Source organism: Lathyrus oleraceus, chromosome 3, assembly GCF_024323335.1.
Source record: "Lathyrus oleraceus cultivar Zhongwan6 chromosome 3, CAAS_Psat_ZW6_1.0, whole genome shotgun sequence".
NCBI classification, from domain to species: domain Eukaryota; kingdom Viridiplantae; phylum Streptophyta; class Magnoliopsida; order Fabales; family Fabaceae; genus Lathyrus; species Lathyrus oleraceus.
In genome coordinates this window covers 208,488,107-208,512,163 of record NC_066581.1, presented here as the reverse complement: position 1 = coordinate 208,512,163, position 24,057 = coordinate 208,488,107, and positions in this window count along the sequence as shown.

Genomic DNA, 24,057 nt, shown 5'->3' with positions numbered 1-24,057 from the left:
CACTTTCTATTTCTGGAAAATTTCTGTTTTGACTTGATTTTCTTCCATGATGAGGTTTGACATGATATATGAGGCCTATTAGGACATGAATAAACTCCTTCAAACCATTTCTATCCATCAGAACCAAAGAATCAACCACAGTTGACCAACTTTGACTTTCTAGGGTTTTGGACTTGACTGTGCACTTCTGATGAATTCCAAACCCTAGTTCCTTGAAATCTTGACTTCAAATGATGTCCCAAGACATATGAACTCTTGATGATTGATCATGGTGCCCAAATTCCACAAGAATGGCCACCATCCACTGCTTTGATTGATTGTTGACTGTCTAGGGTTTTCTGCCTGGCTATGCATTGACTGATGATCTCTGAACATCCAACCCTTGACTTGAACACTTCAAATGATACTCCAGGACATGTGAACTTGATGGGCAAACCCTAGGGCTTTGATTCCTTGAGAAACACCTTTGCTTGATTGGTAGACTGATCTCCTGATCAGTTTGACCTAATTCTTGCTTGCTTGCTCTTGAGGCAACTGAGGACAATGCAAATGTTATGCAATGGGTTATGTTATGCTATGACCTAACTTGAAATGATATGTACAATGCTAGGTGCAAATTTGAGGTGCTACAGCTGCCCCTATTCAATCAGCTGGGAACCCGAACGGGTGATAGCAGTGGCTGTCAGACTTTCAGGGTAAACAGGGATTGAATACCAAAGAACCGTAGAAATTTGCACCGACAGGATAAGATACATGTGAACCACGTCATTTACCGATGACAAACTGCATGACAGCTTCAGAAAAGCAAAACCATTTACCGATGGTTGAAGAAACTGGAACCTTGATATTTACCGATATCAACTTCAGCACAACCATTTACCGATGGCGGCTGGGGAAAACCAACTTCTGAAAAACAAACCATTTACCGATGGTTAAAAACTGGGACCTTGATATTTACCGATATCAACTTCAGCACAACCATTTACCGATGGCGGCTGGGGAAAACCAACTTCTGAAAAACAAACCATTTACCGATGGTTAAAAACTGGGACCTTGATATTTACCGATATCAACTTCAGCCAGACCATTTACCGATGGCTGCTGCAACTGAAAGTTCGATATTTACCGATATCGAAGAGAACTGGGCCATTTACCGATGGCATCTCCACTTGGGGAGGAACAAAATCTTTGTGGTGACGCCAGACCAGACGTTTACCGACGACTTCTGGGGATTTTGATTTTATTGGCAAGAGAACGAAGAATGACCAGACATTTACCGATGACTGGGATGAGACTCGATGTTTACCGACATCGAAAGATGATGTTTACCGACATCAAAAAGAATGACCAGACATTTACCGATGACTGGGATGGGAAATTATTGGTGAGAGACAAACAAATATTTGCAACTGGAAACCAGATAGGACATTTACAGACGACTCTACTGGGGATTTCTGCTGGGGATTTATCAGACATTTACCGATGACTGAAGGAAAGACTCGATGTTTACCGACACCGAAACAATGGCGTTTACCGACACCTAAAAAAGAAGACACACGCGGGTGTTGACATGACACTTACTGGTATCACAAGAATAACATCTTAGATATGTCAAGGCAAGGCTGATCACTTGCTGGGAGTCTCACTGGGGAGAAACAAACTTCTGTCACCATCGGGTGAGGAAATAAACCTCTGTCACCATCGGGTGAGGAAATAAACCTCTGTCACCATCGGGTGAGGAAATAAACCTCTGTCACCATCGGGTGAGGAAATAAACCTCTGCGGGGATAATCAATTCTGAATGCTGTCGAAGCAACTGTAGCAGACTTGGTGCTGATGTCGAACAAAAATGATCCGTCTCTGCCGGGGATGTGGTCTGATGCGGTTTTAAACACATGAATGCATATGTTTGAATTTTTCTATGGCGTAATGCTCCATATGGAATGGAAATGCTACGCAGTTTAAGGATGCAATGATTACTATATGCAATGCAATATGATAAGTACTCTGCGGGGAGAGATACACAGGACGACTGTGCTGAGGAATCTTCAATACAATTCCGCTGGGGGAAACAAATCAATTGTTGGGGAACCAACCAATACAAACCCACCAGAGGAGGGCAAGGCAACTCGCTGGGGAGTAACAACGGTAAACTGCTGGGGATAGCCCCATCAATCCACAAAAAATTCCGCTTGGGGAAATAAATGCTCCGCTGGGGAAGATAATCCAGGCAACTCTCTGGGGATAAGGCTCGTACAAACCTCAGATATGATGAACTCTGCTTCGGGGAATATCTGTCACTCTGCCGGGGGCGACCCATACCATACAAGCAGAAACAACTCAGCTGGGGATGCAGGTATCGACCTGCTACTGAAACCTGTCCAATCCACTGGTAGGATAAACTCTGTTGGAGAGATAACTGCTTCACTGGGGAAGGCTCTGAACAATCCATAGCTAGGATAATGATTTCGTCTGGGGAAAGCACTGCCGGAGAATGCTCACAGGTGAAGACCTTACTGGGGAAAACGCTCACAGGTGACGACCCGCAAATCGGAACAAAAGATGCCCCAGAGGGTACATGGACAAGATACGCTCAAGTGTCCTCAACATTCAAAATGATTTTCAAATGTTTTACTCTTTCTGCACGTCATCGTGTAGCCTTCATGTTTTTAGATGCAATGTTTATCAAAAAATTCGGACGTTTTTGCAAACAAAACAGTAAAAGTAAAAACAAAAGAGCAATTTATCTGAATAACGACTTTTATTGATTGAAAGTGTGCCTGAAAAGGCAAATACATTGGGAAGCAATTCCTAGAAAGAGGTAATTGCGCACAAAAGGAAAATAAACTATCCTAATGGCAATGTGAACACGGCATTCACTGTTTCCCAACTCTGTTATAACTCATAGATCATCAGTTTCCTCCCAATTCCTTGCTTTCTGAGAAGACTGATTGGACCGATCACATCTGTCGAGATGTTAGCTGACGAAGCATGACGAGGTACAGATGACTCAGACTGTAGTCTTCGCTTTTAATCCCTCTTTTGCCTGGATCGCCCTTTCGGGTTTTCAATCCACCGGGATACCCATTTTTGCCTAAGCCGCCCTTGCGGGTTTTCGACTTACCGGGTGTACAATTTTTTCTATTTTTATCCCTAACTTTTGCCCGAACCTTTTCTTTCTGTTTTTTGGTTCGCCGGGATGCCCATTTTTGCCTGGACTATTTTGTTCTTTTTGTCCAGCGGGTCAATTTACGCGAAGTATTTTTTGACTACGTCTGAGTTGACAGGGGAAGGAAAATCTTCACCGTCCATAGTTGTAAGCATCAAGGCTCCACCGGAGAAGACCTTCTTCACAACATATGGACCTTCATAGTTAGGAGTCCACTTGCCCCTGTTATCTGCACCGGGAGGAAGGATCCTCTTCAAAACTAGATCGCCAGTTTGAAATGTCCGAGGACGCACTTTCTGATCAAAGGCTCGCTTCATCCTTCTCTGATACAACTGCCCATGGCACACAGCTGCTAACCGTCTTTCTTCGATAAGGCTTAACTCATTAAACCTTGTACGAATCCACTCGGCTTCGTCCAGCTTGACATCCAATAATACCCTTAGAGAAGGGATCTCCACTTCAACTGGTAGGACTGCTTCCATACCATACACAAGGGAGTAGGGGGTTGCCCCGGTCGACGTACGTACTGAGGTACGGTATCCATGCAAAGCGAAAGGCAACATCTCATGCCAATCCTTGTACGTGACGACCATCTTCTGCACAATCTTCTTGATATTCTTGTTAGCTGCCTCTACAGCACCATTCATCTTTGGTCTGTAAGGAGAAGAATTGTGATGTTCAATCTTGAAATCTCTGCACAGGTCTTTCATCATCTTGTTGTTGAGATTCGAACCATTGTCAGTGATGATTCTCTCGGGAACTCCATAACGGCAGATAATTTCTTTCTTGATGAACCGGGCAACCACTTGTTTGGTGACGTTGGCATAAGAAGCTGCTTCCACCCACTTGGTGAAGTAATCGATCGCAACCAAGATGAAGCGATGTCCATTAGAAGCAGTTGGTTCAATCCTCCCAATCATATCAATGCCCCACATGGCAAACGGCCAAGGCGAGTTCATGACATTCAACGGGCCTGGTGGTACATGCACCTTATCAGCATAAATTTGACACTTATGGCACTTCCGAGCGTATTTGAAGCAATCGGATTCCATAGTCATCCAATAATATCCGGCTCTCAGCAATTTCTTGGACATTGCATGACCACCAGCGTGGGTACCAAACGAACCCTCGTGCACTTCTTGCATTAACATGTCTGCTTCGTGTCTATCCACGCATCTGAGCAAGACCATGTCAAAGTTCCACTTGTATAGCACATCATCCTGATTCAGATAAAAGCTTCCAGCAAGCCTTCTCAAGGTCTTCTTATCATTCTTCGACGCACCCTCAGGATACTCTTGAGTCTTGAGGAAATTCTTGATGTCAAAGTACCACGGCTTATCATCAATAGCATTAACAGACTCGGCTGCAAACACATATGCAGGCCTCTCGAGTCGATTACATGTTTTGTTTTTTTAGAAAAAGATTTCAATAAAGTCACAAAAAACAAAAACATTGCCATTTTATTTTTTGAAAAAGTGGAAAACCGAAAATAGAAAGACAAAGATCTCAAAATTTGATTGAAAAAACGTCCTTTATTTATAAACATTGAACATGATGTGGCCCTACAATGAACCACTACGCCTTGGGCAGAACGTAGGGTTTTCATGCAAAATGATAAAAACAAAAGAAAATTACTCTGTCAGTAGAGTAACTTGGACCACATCTTCTGCTGTCCAGTTGTTGATGACCTCGCCTGGTGCACAAGGGCGGACCCAGACATCCAAATCACAACCACTATCTTCACCATCAGTAGCAAAGACGTCTCCATGGTTCATCAGCCCAGCGCTGGTGAAGGTGCTTGGACCTGCTTGTACGCTCTGCTCTGCTGCGAGAGGCTCGTACCCAATGCCGAATTTGTCTCCTTTCACAGGCAAGTCAACCATCTTGCCCCAGCCTTCAGCCTTACCGGAGTCAACAACCTCTTTGGCTTGCTTGTACGACGATATTGAAGCACCTGGCTTCCTCTGCTCTGCACAAGCTACACCTTCTAATGCCACAGTCTCGAATGCCTGGCACAGGGTTTCGTGGATCTCGCCATCCACCTCCACATACTTGAATGAGGAGAGATGACTCACCAAAATCTCCTCTTCACCACAGACGGTCACGATCTGACCGTTCCAGACATATTTGAGTTTCTGATGGAGAGTCGACGAGACTGCCCCAGCGGCGTGAATCCAAGGACGCCCCAACAAACAGCTATAAGCAGGCTGAATGTCCATCACGTAGAACACGATGTCGAAGATCTCAGGACCTATCTTCACTGGCAAGGTGACTTCACCAAACACAGAACGTTTGGATCCGTCGAATGCACGCACGATCAGGTCACTGGGAGTGAGCACGACTCCCTCGACATCTATCTTCTTCAGTATTTGCTTTGGAAGGACATTCAGGGACGACCCGGTGTCCACTAGCACATATGATAATACTGCACCTTTGCACTCCATAGTGATGTGCAAGGCTTTGTTGTGATTACGGCCCTCAGGCGTTAGGTCTAGGTCAGTGAAACCTACACCATGCCTGGTACTCACGTTTGCTAGAACACCCTCCAGCTGGTTGACCGATATCTCTTGCGGGACGTATGCCATGTTCAGCATTTTCAGCAAGGCGTCCCGATGTGCCTCAGAACACATCAGCAAAGAGAGTATCGAGATCTTCGACGGAGTCTGGTTGAGTTGATCAACAATCTTGTAATCACTCTTCTTTATGATCTTCATAAACTCCTCGACATCTTTCTGGAAAGAACCCTCAGCCTCCTTCTGAGCCGGTTCTTCATCAACCATTGTTTGCTTGCCCTTAGCCCTTGCAGATGACTCAGCAGCAGCATCTCTCACAGGCTGAGGAGCAAACAGTCGTCCACTCCTTGTGAAGCCTCCCTGTCCTCCAACATTGTCCACTACAGGACTTGCAACAGCAGGGATCCTCACAGGAGCACTGATCGTAACTGGTGTTTGAACAATTGGCCTTGTCTGATTACCAGCCCTCCTATCCCGGCGATAGGCGTTGTCATAACTCCAGGGCACAGCCCTACTATTTTCATTCTGCCTTCTGCCAGGCGCAACAATAGTAGCAGGTGCTCTGATGGTTACCGGAGCAGAAATGGTAACCGGAGTATTGCTGGTGGTGGGTGTACTGACAGCCCCACGTCCTCTTCCTTCAGCCGGCTTATAAAAAATGGTGACAGTAGACACTGCCCCATTATCTCTGGTAGCACGGCTAAACTGTAGACAGCCTTCGTCCATTAACCTCTGAATACCAGTCTTCAACTGGTCACAACCGTTGACAACCTCTGAACAGCCCACACAATCTTCATTACAGCCCGGGTCAACACCCCCCTTCAACAATCGGCCCTTGACAATCAGTAAGGAAGTCTGGACATCTTCAACATTCACGACCAGATCTTCAGCTTCTCCATCTTCAATGTTATTAACCCTATGCCCTCCATGTTGTGGCATAGGATTGTTTACCACATTCGGAACCGGAGAGAAGTTGATTGTCTTGGAATCAATCAGATCCTGAACCTTGTGCTGAAACGCCCGACATCTTTCGGTATGGTGGCCTGGTGCCCCAGAGTGAAAGTCACATCTTACATTCGCATCGTAGCCGGGTGGCAGCACAGTAGGAGTTGCCATCGTACGCAACTCTACAAACCCTAGCCGGAGTAGCTCGGGTAGTAGTTCTGCGTACGACATGGGCAGAGGGTCAAATCTCCTATCAGGATTCAATCTCTGTCTCTGCTGAAAAGGACGTTGCTGCTGTTGCTGCTGTTGTTGAGGTCGTTGCGGTTGTTGTGGTTGTTGTGGTTGTTGTTGAACTCTTTGTTGTTGTTGTGGACGTGGTTGTGGTGCAGGAATGGTCACTGCAGCTATTGGACGATACTGGTCCCTGTTTGTATTAGCTCTGTACACACCCCCTCTGTGCTGTACAGCATTGGTCTCTCCTTCTCTACGGCGAGGTGCCCCAGAGAAGGGTTTCTTTGAAGAAGATGAGGAACCAGTATCGTGGATCCTCCCAGCCTTGATCAGGCTCTCAGTTCTTTCGCCGCAGATAACGACGTCAGAAAAACTTCCGAATGGGCAGCTTCCCATCCGGTCCATGTAGACACCTTGCAGAGTGCTAATGAACATGTCAGTCAACTCCCTTTCCAGCATAGGGGGTTGAACTCTCGCAGCTAGTTCGCGCCATCTCTGGGCGTACTCTTTGAAGCTCTCGTTGTTCTTCTGACATAAGCTTTGTAACTGAGTTCTGGTTGGAGCCATGTCCATATTGTGCTTGTACTGCCTGAGGAAAGCCTCACCCAGGTCTCTCCAGCACCGAATTGAATCCCGCTTCAATTCCATGTACCAATCCAAGGATGCCCCAGATAGACTATCCTGGAAGAAATACATCCACATTTCTCATCGTCTGTGTATGCGGATATCTTTCGGTAATATGCCTGCACGTGGGTGCGAGGGCAAGAGGTACCGTTGTATTTGTCGAATGACGGTGCCTTGAATTTATGCGGGATTCTGAGTCCTTCAACCAATCCCATGTTGGTAACGTCAAAACCGAGAGAGTTTTGACATTCCATTGCTCTGATTTTTTCAGCAAGGGCCTCCACTTTGCGATCTCTCGCATCATTTCTACCCAACATGTTGTCGTCTTCGCTGAGCATAGTAAACAAATCCTCTTGTCTGTCAACAATTGGAATTCTGTTACGGACCGGAGCATGGATGACTCTGGGACTAACAACATCCGGAGCAATCGGTTGACCGTCGACTCGGATACCCCTCAACTCTTCACCCACAGCGTAGTTGTTGACGGGAATAGCAGCGGCAGGGACCTCAGGAACTGGGTTTCCTTCTTGCAGAGGCTGTTTGGGGCGGTGGCAATGTAGCTTCTTGCCTCTGGACCATTGCTCGTAGCTCTTCTTGGCCTTGTGCGACCCCTTGCATCATGTGAATGAATTGGGCCATGCTTGCCCTCATTTCTGCCAACTCGGCTTGTACTTGATCCATGTTGCGTTGATGGTTGAGCCTCGTTGAGTAGCGGTGTTGCCTCTGATCAGCTATCCTGCCTGAACACAGGAACCCACAATGAGAAGACTGCACAAGAACACCTGTTATGCAAATGATATGATTATGATGTCTAATGATATGCATGATGCACATGAGATGCTCATTTCTCAGGCATTCAAAGAGCCTGACTCATCTTGAAAAAGATGGCAACCTGCAGCAACAAGAAAGAGATAAACAGAATACAGGGAAAAATGAGAGCAACAGAGAAAATCAACAGCCTTATATATGGATAAGGGTACAAAAGAAGTCATACAACTGAATGTTCGAAAACAGAGTACAAAGAAAAGAGAATCCCATCCAACAAGCCTGGTGGTGATTCTCAACAATAAAGATCCAAGAGATGGATTACACACAAATGAATCCCATCCAACAAGCCTGGAGGTGATTCAGCAACAAAATACAAAGATACAGTCTAAGGCAGACGGTCTTCAGGGATGAGGGTCTTCAGGTAATGACACTGGTCTATCAACAGTGAGCATTCTGAACAATCTGGTAGCGGAGTGATCTTCTCTTTCAACCGTCTCCTCAGCTTCGAGACTTCTCCTCCAAGATACTCCTCCGACTTCTGTCTCCACTCCATCTCCTTCTTCAACTGATTGTCTTTGTCTTTGAGTTGCTTCTCCAAGTCTCTGATTTTCTTCTGGTAGTTGACTTCTGCTCTTTGTAATCTCAGACATTCCCTATGTTCTGCATCCATCAGGGATTCCATCTCCTCATATGATCTCTTCTTCCCCCTTGCTCTACTAGCATCCTCTCCTTGCACTTCCCTGAGTTGATGGGCCAAATGCAGCTTATCAGCCTGAGCTTTGTACAACTCCATCTGAGTGTCTTGCTCCTTCTCCCTCAGACGCCGACTCTCCATCAGGGCTTGCTTATAGTGTTCGGCAGACACACTATCAGCAAGGATCAAGGGTGGTTGCTCCTGCAACGACTCCATCCTATCGTAGGGTAGCAGCAAAGTTTCCACTCTCTTCTTTACCCAATCGGTGTAATCGGGCATGGCTATGGCAAACTTCTTCCCCAAGATAGACCCATCCTTTACTCCAACTGATTTCCAGGCCTTCCCTATCTGCTCCAGCCTAACAGGGTCATCCTTCTTCTCAAAATATACACTCTCAACTATCTCAGCTTCGAGCGGTCTTCTACTCATAACAAACCCTAACTGGCGAAGGGAGAGAGCTGGGTTGTAGTTGATGCAACCCCTGGTCCCCACAAGTGGCACGTTCGGGAATTCACCACATCTCATGATAACATCTCTCACGTCCATCCGGTACGACTGCCATCTGATGTCGTAGGAAGTGAGCGACATGACCCTCTGAGTCCACTTCAGAGTGCTCTGGGTATCTACAAATGGTCCACTGGCTGGCAGAAGCGACATGAACCACTTGTACAGAAGAGGTAAGCAGCATCTAATGGCTCCACCTTTGCCATGCCTACTGTGGATGGCATAATAAGTATCAGCAAGGAGGGTAGGGACTGGATTCCCTCTGATAAAGATGCTGATAGCAGCATGGTCTATGAAGTTCGGCATACCGGGAAATAGGATGATCCCATAGATCATGACAGCTAGCTGTGCGTGAAAAACTTCCCAATTCCCCTTATCTGCTTCAACTCTGGCAATCCTCAACAGAAACCTCAAAGGCAGACCTACTACTTCCCCACAGGGCCTCCAATTCTTACCAACCTCCTCAACGCTCAACCGGAGAGCTCTGGCAATCAATCTGAAGTCGACCTCCTTTGGGACGTCCAAGAAGGGAGTCTGATGCTGAATAGGGATACTCAACAGGATAGAGTACTCCTCAAGGGTAGGTGCAAGCTGATAATCCTGGAAGGTGAAGCATCTGAGCTCTGGATCATAAAACTGAAGTAGCGTCTGCAGAGGTACTGGATCCACTACTGTCTTCAGCAATGTCAAGATATCTCCATACTGCCCTACAAAACTCCTCAGACGGTCACCTATCACAAGGCTCCCCAACTCGACTAGTGGAGTCAACGGCTCACGATGGAAAACATAGACACAGGTCTTCCGCTTCGGCTCTGGGACTGTCGCCATCTTTATCAGTAGACAAGCTCGTGAATGTACCTGAGAAATGATATGCATGCAGAGATTAGTTCTTTTTCTTTTTCTCTTTTCTCTTTTTTTTTTCTTTTTTTTTCACTTTTTTTTTTCAATGCGTTTCTTTTGAAAAATAAATATGCTATGATGCACATGATGCAGACTGGACTGGCTGGTTGCGCAAACTCTGATTGCTGGGTTGAAACTTCAGTCAAAATCGGAACATAAATCCAACTTAAGGTCAACTGAAAACTGTCGTCTGAACTAGAGTCACCAACAGAACCAAGTCACCAACAGAACCGAGTCACCAACAGTACCTGTAATGAATAACCCTTCCCCACTCACGGTGTAGTCTAGGCCAGGGTAAGGCTGAGAGAAACGCAGGATAAACAACCCTTTCAAGAAGTATTATCCTGTGCACACCCGATGTATGCACCGATAATACCCCATCAGAGTCTGAACTGCTCGTGATATCAATGTTCCGCTAAGTGGCGTACACCACCCGCTTCCCATGAATCACTCTATTCCTAGGTATCCTAGATTGCACTCATGGTCTGGGTATTGGACCTTTTACCTCAACTGACTCCCCCCCACACAGAGAAAAACAGACAGCCAGCCAGCAATGAATAATGAATATGAATGCAAACATCAATGCACACAATCAATGCAAACAATAAATGTACATATATACAATGAATGCAATAAAATACAACAAGCAGAAAGCAACCAAAACCCTAATCCTAGAGAGCGCTAGGAGAGACTCGCTCAGGGAAGATGGACCAGCATAGGTCAACTTCTCTACATCCCCAGCAGAGTCGCCAGCTGTCGCATCGCGCGAAAAACCGGCGGGAAAAGAAAGAAACAACAGAGCCGCCACCGTGCGTTATTTATCCCAAAAGAGGGAAAGGAAACGCTCGAAGTAAACCTGGGAAAGAACATGGTCTCGCGACCAAAGAGGATGGGTTCGGGAGTCGGTTATGCGAAGGGAAGGTGTTAGGCACCCTACGCATCCGTAGTACTCTACGGGATCCACGCACAAAAGGAAGGAATATTGGTTGCTAAACACTGCTCAAACTCACACACACTGGCTGAAAGAGACAAAAGAGACTGACTGAAACTGACTCGGCAGGATGTCGCATCCTGGGCCTACTTAGTCTATCAGGCATAGACATCAGAGTCGAAGTAGTTCGGACTGGGGAAACGACACATGCTCGCTAGGATATCGCATCCTATGCATACGTATCTTCTCGGACGAGAGAAGAATCAGAGCATTCGTAGCTCGGCTGACACGCACACAAACAAACACAGGCAAAGGCAAACGTGGAGCCCGACTGCCAATCACTGGACTTACATCAGCATCCAAACCAAAACGCACGCACACTGGAACCCAAATGCCACTCGATGGACTTACATCGGCTTCCAAGCACACAACAACACAACAAGTTAATAGGGAGTCAGGGACTCGAGCCTATAACTGTCAAGCACACACACAAACGAACAGACAACAGATTGCTAAGGAGTCAGGCACTCGAGCCTAGCAAAGGTCAGACAACACACACAAAAAAAAAAAGGGCGCCCGGAGAGATCAGCTCAATCTCCTGCCTACATACTTCATCTGGTATGAAGATCAGGGCGATGTAGTTCCCCTACGCAGGGACAAAGGATCTAGCCTAACCAGATAACAGAGGGAGACACAACTCTAGGGAGACTACGACTCGAGCCTAGATGTTGTCATGCAAAGTCAACCCTAAGTTAAGGTTTCTAGCTAAATGGCACAAGGGCCAACCTATCCTGAACAGACACAGGAAAAAGCAAAGTCTCGATTGCAACTAGGGCAAGAGAAAGGGGATATCTCAATCACAACAGGGGTGAGAGAAAAGAAATCAGTGTTAGTGGTTAGTCAAACTCGGCAAGACATCGCGTCTCGTGCCTACGTATCTCATCTGGACATGAGAATCAGAGTTGCCGTAGTTCGGCCAAACAACTCTAAACGTGGCTCACACAAGGGTTAAGCCACACAGACTTGACTTGCACAGGAAGCAAGTCAAGCACAACCTACCTTGCACAAGGGCAAGTCTAAGCTAAACCTAAAGAGGCAAAGCAAACAGGCAATCACACAAAGCACACTCTATATGCATACAAGAGGCGCAAGCAAAAGGTTAGGCACTAGGGCCAACTGTAATAGGGTAAGTGTTGCTCTTAACCTTGCCATTGAGAGGCTAAGGTGAAGCAGATGAATAGGTGATGAGGGGTGTGCCTCATTGCTTCTATCCCTAATCAGGGAGAGCATCAAATAATAGAAAGTGGGGGAGTTCAGAAAGATGGAACTCTTTCCCCATTATTGACTCGATAGATCTTGGGTTTTTATCTCGATGCTTCAACCATGTAATGGGAGCAGAGAGAAGACACACTGAATAGTGGGGGATAGATTGCTTATCCCTACCTTCCACCAATTGCCTCAAATGAGGACTTTTCCTGCTTGGGACAATTTTAAACAAACACAGGCATTGCCTCTTAAGGAGGACTTCAGACAGTTTGCCCGGTCAAATAACAGACCGGGTCTCCAGACTACATGAAGAAAGAAAGGTTTATACCTCAAAAGCAAATGCTAAAATAGCAAAGCAAGCAAGTTCAGAGAACTTAAGCAACTAAAGTACCTGAAAAAGTCAAACTTATTAGTAAACAAGTCGAAAGTTTAAATCAAAAGAAATGGCAAACAGTCAACACAGGGGATCAACTGAGCAAAGCATAAGACTCAAGTTATGAGTCAAACCATCTGCAAAACAAAGGTTAGCATGGGATAAACAAATCAAATTCAAACAAGTTTGAGTGATCTTTGAAGCATTGTGCTCAACCTGAAACAGATGAACTCAACATAAGTCCAAAGGACCACTAGGACTAGCCTAGGGTCAAACATGAAAGAAAAAGTCAAGGCAGCAAGGAAAAGTCAACTCAAAGTCAAAGTCAAACATTTGGGAAGCTAACACACTTGGGCCCACATTCAAATCATGCATCATTGTCATTTCATGAATATTTGAAGTCAAAACAAGGCAAAGGAAAGCATACAAAAGTCAACAGAATGACTTGCATCAAAAGTCAACTCAAACAATTCCAAAAATTATGAAATAAATCACATTCAATCCTAACATCTAACATGGTATACATGTAAAATTTCATGGCATTCAGATGAGAGGAAGGCAGCCAAATAAAATCATGAGGTCAAACCAAGTTCAAGCAAGCATAGTGAAAGTCAACAAACATGGGTCAACTTCAAAAATCCATATCAAATTGAAAACAGAAGAGAAATGAATGAGATTAACACCAATGCAAAGCTCAAAGAGTCTAATTATCACATATGAAATTTCATGGTCATGTGATATGTTATGAGAATTTCCCAAAAGATTTGGCAACATGTAGCACAAAAAGTCAACCATGGACTAGGCAGGGAAGAAAAATCACAATCAAATGGAAAATTGCACAATAAATTCCAAGAAAATTCATTCATGATATAGACATATGAGGGATCATTCATACAAAATTTGGGGTCAATTGGATGCAAGGAAGCATGTGAACAAAATTGGGGAAAATGCATGATCATGGTATAGCAACAAATGTAACACATGACTTCAAAAAATCATAAACAGCAAACCACAAATGGGAAACCCACAAACTCTATATGGAAACAAAGTTCAACATGTCTAGTTTCATCACAAAAAATTTCAAAGGCAATGGATATGTCAAGAGTATTTCACAATTGAAATGGTAAGATGTATCATTTGAGGTCACATAACACAAACCCTAGAGCCAATTAAAATCCAATGATCAGAAAAAATATTAAAAAATACGGTAAAATACTAGACATCCAACAGGTCACAATGCAAAAAATCCCATGTTTTTTGGAGTTGAATTGGATGAGAAATGAATTATTGAAGTTGAGTGAAATTTGGAAACAAACATGAACAAAATAAGATGAATGATGAGTCAAAGGTTTGACCGCATGGCACTTTTGTAATTCAACACGCCACTTATCCAAACGACTGTGCTTAAGGCCAGGCCACGAAATAATTTGATTGGTCATTTTCCAATAGAACAGTAACTTATGCAGAAAGTTCAAAACAGCCACCAATCATTTTCCATGTTTCTGGGAAATGGCTAGGGTTTAAGGAAGCTTAGGGTTTGTGCAACAACAGCAAGTATTCACCTTCATATTCATCATATCCTCACGAAATAAATTCAACCAGGGTTTTATGAGCAACACAGCAATAGAACAAAGGCATGTAATCTTAAACAGCAACAACCAAAACAATTCATGCAACTTTCTGGACAGGACAAGGGTTTAAACACAGCATCAATATCAACTCATTTTCAAACCTTAACCATGAACAACAACATAACCAGCATCAGCAATCAAACATGGTAAAGGAGTACTGTCATTATGCACCATCAGATGACACAAGACAAGCAAAGATCATGGAAAAAATTCTGGGCTTTCCTGGGGTTTAGAAACAGCAAGGCAATGGAAGCCAACACCAACAACCAACATTACAACAAAAGTCTGGACAGGACAGCAGGGCACTCATGTAATCCACAGCATAAGCAGCATTCGACCAAACATCATAGCAATGAGATACATCATGCAACATGATCAACAACACCAAACACCATGAAAAAACTGGAAGGTAGCTATGGTTAAAAAACAACAGGGTTTTTTAAAATGGCAACAGGGTTTTAACAGCATGATTAGCAGCATGGTATAGCAGCAATGTTCATGCACTCATAAGTAATAACAGCAGCATGTGTTCATCATCAATTGAAACTTCAATAGCATGGCAAGCAAGCATGACATTGGTACAAGTTTGTTCATGTAAAATCATCATCATACAGCATTAATTGACAACAGACCAAGCATAAGCAGAGGTTCATGCAACATTTAGGGTTTGGCAATGGCATTGGCATTCGATCAAAAACAACAAATGAATAGCAGCATATAATCATAACAATTATGCAACAAACCAAGTAGCCACAAACTATACACACCAACCACGAACCACATGGATTTCTGGGCAGATTAAAAAAAGCAAAACAGCAGGGCAATTCATGATTCAAGCATAACAGTACAAATGATCATGCAAATACCAATAACAACAGCAGGGCAATGCATTCATCATCAATCACGAAATTCAATAGCATACAAACAAACATGGCACAAAGCATCATCATCATGCAATCATCAATTGATATCTCAACAGTATGGTAACAGCATGGCTCATGTATTCATCAACATCCAAACAAAATTAACAGTGTAACAGCATTATTAAACAGCATCAGCCAACAGCAAAACAAGCATTAATCAAGGGAGAAATCTAGGCATGGCAGGCTCAAGCAACAACAGCATTCATTACCATCATCATGTGCTCATCATACGTAGACATCAAGCAAACATGGTATTGAACATCAATATTCCTCATTCAACCAACACAGCATGGTAGTAGTAAGGCTCTTCACGCAAGCTCATCATAAACAACAAGCCAAAACCAACAGTTCATGCGAAATCTTGGTAGGTTTTAAGGTTGCAGCTACAGGGTATCATCATCATGGCATTGTGTAAGGTTCATTGTGTAAGGTTCAGGGCAATGGTCAGGAGGTTTCAAACAGCAGCTTGTTTACGCATCAAGTTCATGGTATCAACCACAACAAACATCATGGTTCGACCAATCCACACAACAGCACATACACAGTATGGATTTTCTAGGCATGTTCATGTAATTCAAAACAGCAGCACACATTCATGTTTTCATGCAAGCATCAACATGAAACAAATTTCGAACAACCATCATAACAGCATAGCATTGACAAATCACAGGAGCACGACTCATGCACCATCAGACCAACAGCAAGAAAAAATTACTGGACAGTTGAGGTTTTGCAGCAGCAGGCATTCATCAATAGCAGCAGGGTTTATCAGTAGGGTTTATGCAGCAAGGTTTTAGCAGTAGGGTTTATGCAGCAAGTTTTATCATGTAATCAACATTGAGGTCATCAACATCATCAAACAACATGATTCAACCAAACATAATCATTAAAAACACAACCACATCCAAGAATCGATCAAAACAAGTTTATGCATACAAATGTGAATCCATATTTCTCATGATATAGTGGACCATTTTGAATGATTTAAAGTTCATTGGCATCAGCAATTCAAAGGCTACACATGGCATAGCATGGATGAGAGAAAATAGAGGGTTGAAAAACTTACTTGGTATGAAGAATTCAATGGAACAGTGGTGTTTTGGTGGTTACAAGCTTAGACAGTAGCTTCTTTTTGCCTTGCAATGATGAAGAGTGAAGTATGCTAGCTCAAAACCTCTTGAAAAACTTCCAACACTTGACCTGCCATTGTTGAGTTTGATGAGAAACAAAGTGAGGAAGGGGTTTACAGCAGGGGAATGGAGGTGAAAAGAAGTTCCCAATGGTGCTTGGATGATGAAGGAGTGAAGGTTACTCTAGGGTTTTGAATGGTTCGTGCAGAATTTCCTTTATGCCAAAAAATGCAAAGTGTGAAGGTGAGAGTATTTTTTCTGTGGCTGCAATCCCTAGGGTTTTCAAATGTCAGAGAAATGCCCTTTTATACTTCTGTTTTTTATTGCTTAATCATATGCTAAGTTAGTTTTGCTTAAAATGAGACATTTGCCATTTTGCTAATTATGGACAAGTGAATGATGGAGGGTGTAAACTTAGTCGAGCTGGGCCTTAAGACAGGCAGTAAATGACCCTGCCAAATGCTGTTTTGTGTGCTGCAGACCTGCTGTACTTGATTTGCTCAAATGGGGTTATTTGCATATTTCCAAATTTGCATTTTAATCCCAAATGGTGGTGTAATGGTGATATGGTTATGATTTAAGGTTTGAGACAAGTCACAAATGTAACATGGAACATTTCCCAATTGGCCAAATCAAGAAAAATTCAAAAACTCAAAAAAGTCAAAGTTTGGTCAAACTTTGAATTTTAATGAAAGAGGTCCAAAGATGCCATTTTGAATGGCAAGGTTTTAGGTCATGAAATTTATATTTTTGGAAAGAGGATGAAAAATGTGGTTTGTAGGAAAAAACCCCACCAAATTTGGCCTTATGGTTTGGGAGATATGCTCAGTTGAAGTTCACAAATTGATGAAAATGATTGGATCATATCTTGACAACCATACATGGGATTTGAGAGTTCTTGGACTTTTTGAAAATGGGAGAACAAGATCTTCAACTTTCATGTTGGGCAAAAATTCATTTGAAGCTTGTATCATGATGTAAGTTTAAGATCAAGAAGTTTCTATTTTTGGCAGTTGAAATTACAGGTCCACTTTCTATTTCTGGAAAATTTCTGTTTTGACTTGATTTTCTTCCATGATGAGGTTTGACATGATATATGAGGCCTATTAGGACATGAATAAACTCCTTCAAACCATTTCTATCCATCAGAACCAAAGAATCAACCACAGTTGACCAACTTTGACTTTCTAGGGTTTTGGACTTGACTGTGCACTTCTGATGAATTCCAAACCCTAGTTCCTTGAAATCTTGACTTCAAATGATGTCCCAAGACATATGAACTCTTGATGATTGATCATGGTGCCCAAATTCCACAAGAATGGCCACCATCCACTGCTTTGATTGATTGTTGACTGTCTAGGGTTTTCTGCCTGGCTATGCATTGACTGATGATCTCTGAACATCCAACCCTTGACTTGAACACTTCAAATGATACTCCAGGACATGTGAACTTGATGGGCAAACCCTAGGGCTTTGATTCCTTGAGAAACACCTTTGCTTGATTGGTAGACTGATCTCCTGATCAGTTTGACCTAATTCTTGCTTGCTTGCTCTTGAGGCAACTGAGGACAATGCAAATGTTATGCAATGGGTTATGTTATGCTATGACCTAACTTGAAATGATATGTACAATGCTAGGTGCAAATTTGAGGTGCTACAAAATCAAGTTGCACAAGTTGGACAATCAAAGGTGTGACACAAATTGTCACACCAAGTTAGCACAAGCATAAAACAGCAATGGAGCATTGGAAAAATACCAAACCAAAACCAAAATGTCAAGCAATGTGTCTAGAATTAGCATGCAAAATTTCAGGTTCATTGGATAAGAAACAAGCATTTCACAATGAGATAAGCAAGGCAAGGTCACAATTAGACATATGATCAATCAACCTAGAACAAATTATTTTTCCAGCCAGGCACAACTTGCAAATTTATGCTCATAAAAAACTAGACAGAATGAGGAGCATTTTGCAAAAAAATTGGGATGAATTTGGATGAGTTTTCAATTTGTTATGATTTTATGAAGTTCATGAAAAAAATTGAAGTCAAAAATGAGCATAGCATAAAAATGGGAGGGAAAGTGAAAAATAGCATGGCAATTTGAATAATGGTGCGCGCCAGGATCGAACCTGTTTGGTTTTCAAATATGCGCGCCTCACCAAAACGGTGGCGTTTTGGTAAAACCCTAAGCGCGCCCAGAAATCCGTAGCTAATTGAAGGATTCGTAGCAAAACCAAAGCAAATTCGCAGCAAGTTCTGGAAATGATGATCTTCATCTTCTTCCTCACGAAGAAGATGAACAGTTCATGAAGTTCATGCACGTCCAGAAAAATTTCTCCAGAAAATAAAAACTCATACATCATTTTAAAGCATTTTTCATGTAGATGATGAATCCAACAAAAGCTAAGCATGAATCATCATATCAAGAGCAAATCGAACAAAATAAAATTCATGCATGGAACTTTAATCTACCCTAACTCAGTCAATAGGACACCAAATTACACGATTCAAAGCTCAGATTCATCAGGACACCAAGATCTACAACAACATAGCAATGGATTTTAAAATTAAGAGATGCGAATTATGACCTCTTGAAGTGCAGAGCCTTTGAATTCACACAATCCATAGCTTGTATTGCTTCAATTCCACTCTACAATGCTGGAAATGAAGTTTGATGAAGTGGTTGAAGCTTGAATGGCTCTAGATCTAGCTCAAAACAGAAACTCCATTTGCATCTTCATGAACATAAACTGCACTATTCTTGCACGAATTCAACAAAACAGCAATTGATCCATACTAAATCCAAGCTTGTGAACAAGAATATGAAGTTAAATTGCAAAGTTCTTTGGAAAAAATTGGAATTATGGATGAGAGAAAAATTTGAAGTGAGAGAATTTTAGATCTAGAAATGTGAAAAATGATTAATTCCCCCAAATTCTGTTATGATTATGGTATTTATATGCTCTACTAATCACACTGAAAATGTTAATTAAGCTTGGTTAATGGTAATTGGCAAAAATGAGGTGTTTTGACAAAACTTGAAAATTAGTGGTGCATGAAGTAATACAACGTGAACAGTGCCAATGCATGATCAAAACAGAATTATGGATCGATACGAAACTCGTATGTATCAATACATAGCACATTTTGCCCTGCATGGATCGATACATAACTCGTATGGATCAATACATAGCACATTTTGCCTTGCATGGATCGATACAAAATTCGTATGTATCAATACATAGCACATTTTGCCTTGCATGGATCGATACATAACTCGTATGGATCGATACATAGAACATTTTGCCCATGCACACTTGATGATGATTTGATCATAACTCCTCAACCGTTCATCAGATTCTCATGATCTTGGACTTTTTGGAAATGGGAGAGAAAGATCTACAACTTTCATGTTCAACAAAATATCATTTGGAGCCATTTTGATGATGTAAGATTGAGTTGAAGTTGGTCCAAAACCCTTCCATTTTTGAAAATATTAGGTCACTTTCCATTTCTGGAAGCTTTTGACTTGACTTCAAATTCTTCAATGTGAGTGTTTGAGATGTCAAATGAGACTTGTTTGAACATGAATGAAGTATTTCTAATCATCTCCCACCTCCAAATCCACAGTTGACTTTCTAGGTCTTCAGATGACCTGAAAGTGTTCTGATGAAATTCAAGCCTCTACCACTTGGGATTTTGTTTCAAAATGACATCATAGATCATATGAACTCTTGATAATGATCATGGGGCCCAAATATCAAGAATAAACACCATCTATTGCTCAATGAATGCCTTTCATTGCTCGGCCTGCAAATGCTTCAGCTGCAAGTAACAAGGGTTAATGACATATTTTTGTACCTTTTGGTTAGTGATTAAAAGAAAAGCAATGATATACAAATGCAAGCAATGCTTGGTGATCAAGAACCACTCTCAAAGAATATCCCATCCACGGGGAAGGAAGCAAGGTGTCCAATGATCCTTGAGGCAATACAATGTTATGAGATAATGCCATGAGGGATCTTAGGGACAAAATTGGGGTCTTACAGATGCCCCTATTTAAGGTCATTCTAGCCGGAGAAGTGAAGGTTAAAGTCTTCATCTCGACGCGGTAGAATGGGCTTAAATAACAATAATGAGACGAATTTTGGTCCCTGAGAGACCTCATGATGCAAATGTATGAATGCAAAACCAACTATCTCTGTGGGGAATATGAGTCCACAAAGAAGAAAAGACGATCCATCGGAGTAATACACTCACTAGGAACAGAGACTCTAACAGGACTCTTATGGGGATAAGAAAAAAAAAGATGCGTGAGCAGGACACTACTCTGAATTAGGGAAAACTGACGCTGCGTGAGCAGGACACGACTGGACTGGAGACCTACACTGGGGAATAAAGGACTCAAATTGGGGAGAAAAGAGTTCCAAAGGAAGACACATCCATTGGAAAGACTCAAGTTGACTCAAAGAATACGTGTATCGGGGAAAACGCCAATACAGCAACACGGATATAACCACAACTCCGCTGGGGAAATTAACAAAGACTTTCCAGGGGAAGCCGAAGGATGAGATGTTACCGGTTAGTGAGTAACATTCTCGGGAAGAATGAATATCTAAGACCTGTGTACGGGTGAGAGATATCAATCGACCAAATCATCTGAGGAAAACCTGAAAAAGGTATACTTCATCTCAGGGAAATCTGACTCCACAGGGGACCAAGGTCATAATAGGGAGCAGACAGGAAGGAACACCAAGGATACCGGGTTGTAGGTATATAACAGGTGACCGACCAAGGTGTGAATTGGTGTGTGTTCCAAAACACTCATCATCCTGAAGAAAGCTAGAAAAGCAGACTTGTTTATAGGATGGATATTCGATTCTGTAAAGAATGCGAATCTTACTCAGTTGGGGAAACAAACAAAGGATTCAACCAAAGAGTGCATGAGATGTATTATCTATAGCCGTCAAAACGTAGATAATAACCTCGCATGGAAGATTATCCATAACCGGGTTGTAGGTTGTTAAAGGATAAATCATCCGAAATCGTGAATTGGTTTGTGTTCCAAAACACTCATCATCCTGAAGAAAGCTAGAAAAGCAGACTTGTTTATAGGATGGACATTCGATTCCACAAGGAATACGAATCTTACTCTGCTGGAGAAAACAATCGAAAGATTGACCAAAGAGTGCATGAGATATATTATCTATAGCCGTCAAAACATAGATAATATACTCGCATGGAAGATTATCCATAACCGGGTTGTAGGTTGTTAAAGGATAAATCAACCGAAAAGAGAAACAATCGTCACCAACAACAACAGGGTAGACGAAAGATGACTCACTGAGGATAGATTGGAAGCATCCGGCAATTATCCAAGAGGAAAAATGAATATTCGATTCCGCAAAGGGACAACGAATCTTACTCGACTGGGGAAACACGAAAGGCTTCGACCAAAGAGTGCACGAGATATATTATCTATAGCCGTCAAAACGTAGATAATATACTCGCATGGAAGATTATCCATAATTGGGTTGTAGGTTGTTAAAGGATAAATCAACCGAAAAGAAAGGCATCGGGATACCAAACTAGGTATATAATGATGACCAATCAAAGGGAGCAACAGACATTACCGACAAAAGGGTAAATGAAAGCTGACTCGCTGGGAACATATTGATGAAAATCAATGATCAAGGAACACAATCACTGGCAAACGGTGAAAGGACCCGCTGGGGATAAAATTGCTAGCAAAGAGCAATTACCCATAAGAGGGAAGGAAAATCAACATCGAATACTGGATGAAGATAACCACAAGGAGGGGATTACATCTACCAAAAACTGGGTAGAAAACCACAGAAGAGTAACTGTCATCGGTTGGGATGAACCACAAAGTTAACTCTGCTAGGGGAGAAAATAGGGTTTACAATTACCGGCTAGTAGGTAGTAAACCACACAGATAGGACTTACGACTGCTGGTTTGTAGGCAGAAAGCCAAGAGTTCCACTGAGGATAAGATGAATGAGCGTCGGTTAGTAAGCAACTATTCATTTATACCACAGGGAAGCACGAGAGACAGTTGAAAAAAGGGCCAATTTAGGATCAAACCAAAAAGGAGAACTTGAATCAAGACTCGTCCTAATGAGGATAGAACTCAAAAGGGAAAACCCGTCCCATTATGTGTGTTGGGAGGGAACGGAAACAACCGTCATCCACGAGGATGTATCTCAGTGGGGAAATGGCAGGAAAGGATAGACACTTTCTGCTTAAGGGCTGACTCTATATTGAGAGATTAAACACCGACATCTGCTTGGGGAGACCTACTGGAGAGATCTGTATCACCATTAGCAGGAGACAATAAACAAAAGATATATGGCAAAAACGCAACATGAATATCTTGTATGTTTATGCATGAATATGCGTGATTTATGTTTGATGAATGCTGACAAAACAGACATTTCTAACACAAACAGGCCCAGGGAACAAACGCCCGGTACTACACTTCCAGAGGAAAATCCAAGAAATCCAAATGGAAAGCGAATCTGCTGGAGATCTGAATGCTGAAAAGCAAAGATCTGCGAGGAAGCAAGAGATCAGAGATATCAAAGGAATCACCAAATCTCAAAGTGATGGATCAACAATCAACCCAACTGGGGAACAAAAGTTCAAAGCAGGCAGAAACTGCCACGAAAGCAACTCTATTGGAGATGTAGAGAAATCATGAGACTTCTGCAAGAGAAAGGTGCTCGCTGCACAGGCAAGAACTGCTGAAGAGAACATAACACACAAGTAGAATATATCCGCACAAGCAACTCTACTGGGGATACTGTTAGCGATTCCATTGGGGAACAACCCACTGAGGGAGAAAAGATCACACAAGTAGATTCTGCCATACAAGCCACTCTACTGGGGATCAAAACATCAGGAAATCACCCACTCTCTACAGGGGAGAAATCAACACAGATACAATCCACCATGCAACCAATCTACTGGAGATTTACCTGAGAAATAGAAGGAGAACCAGGGATCGACCACCAAGTACTGAACCTTCTGAAAATACCACAACTGCTGAGGAGGAAAGAATTCACTGCTCTGCTGAAGGGAGGGGAGGTGAAAACCTCAACAAGCACTCTGATGGGGAGATATCATATATGAAATATCATATCAACAACTCCTCTGGCGACTTCACCGGGGAAAAAGACAAAGCAATGGGGTATCAACCCAACAACTACTGAATCTTCCAAAAGGAAAGTGACCGTGCTGGGGAGAGAATGCTGCAAGAGAGGAAAACTGAGGTTTCCAACAAGCACTCTGCTCTGGAAAAACAAACCAACTCAACAGAAGCTCTGCTTGAGGAGCAACCCCAACAACGATCTGGAGAAAGAGGATACAAATGTCTTACCCTGTTGGAAATCATGCCACCCTTGGGAGAGCACTGAGAAATTCTTAGGTATCCTT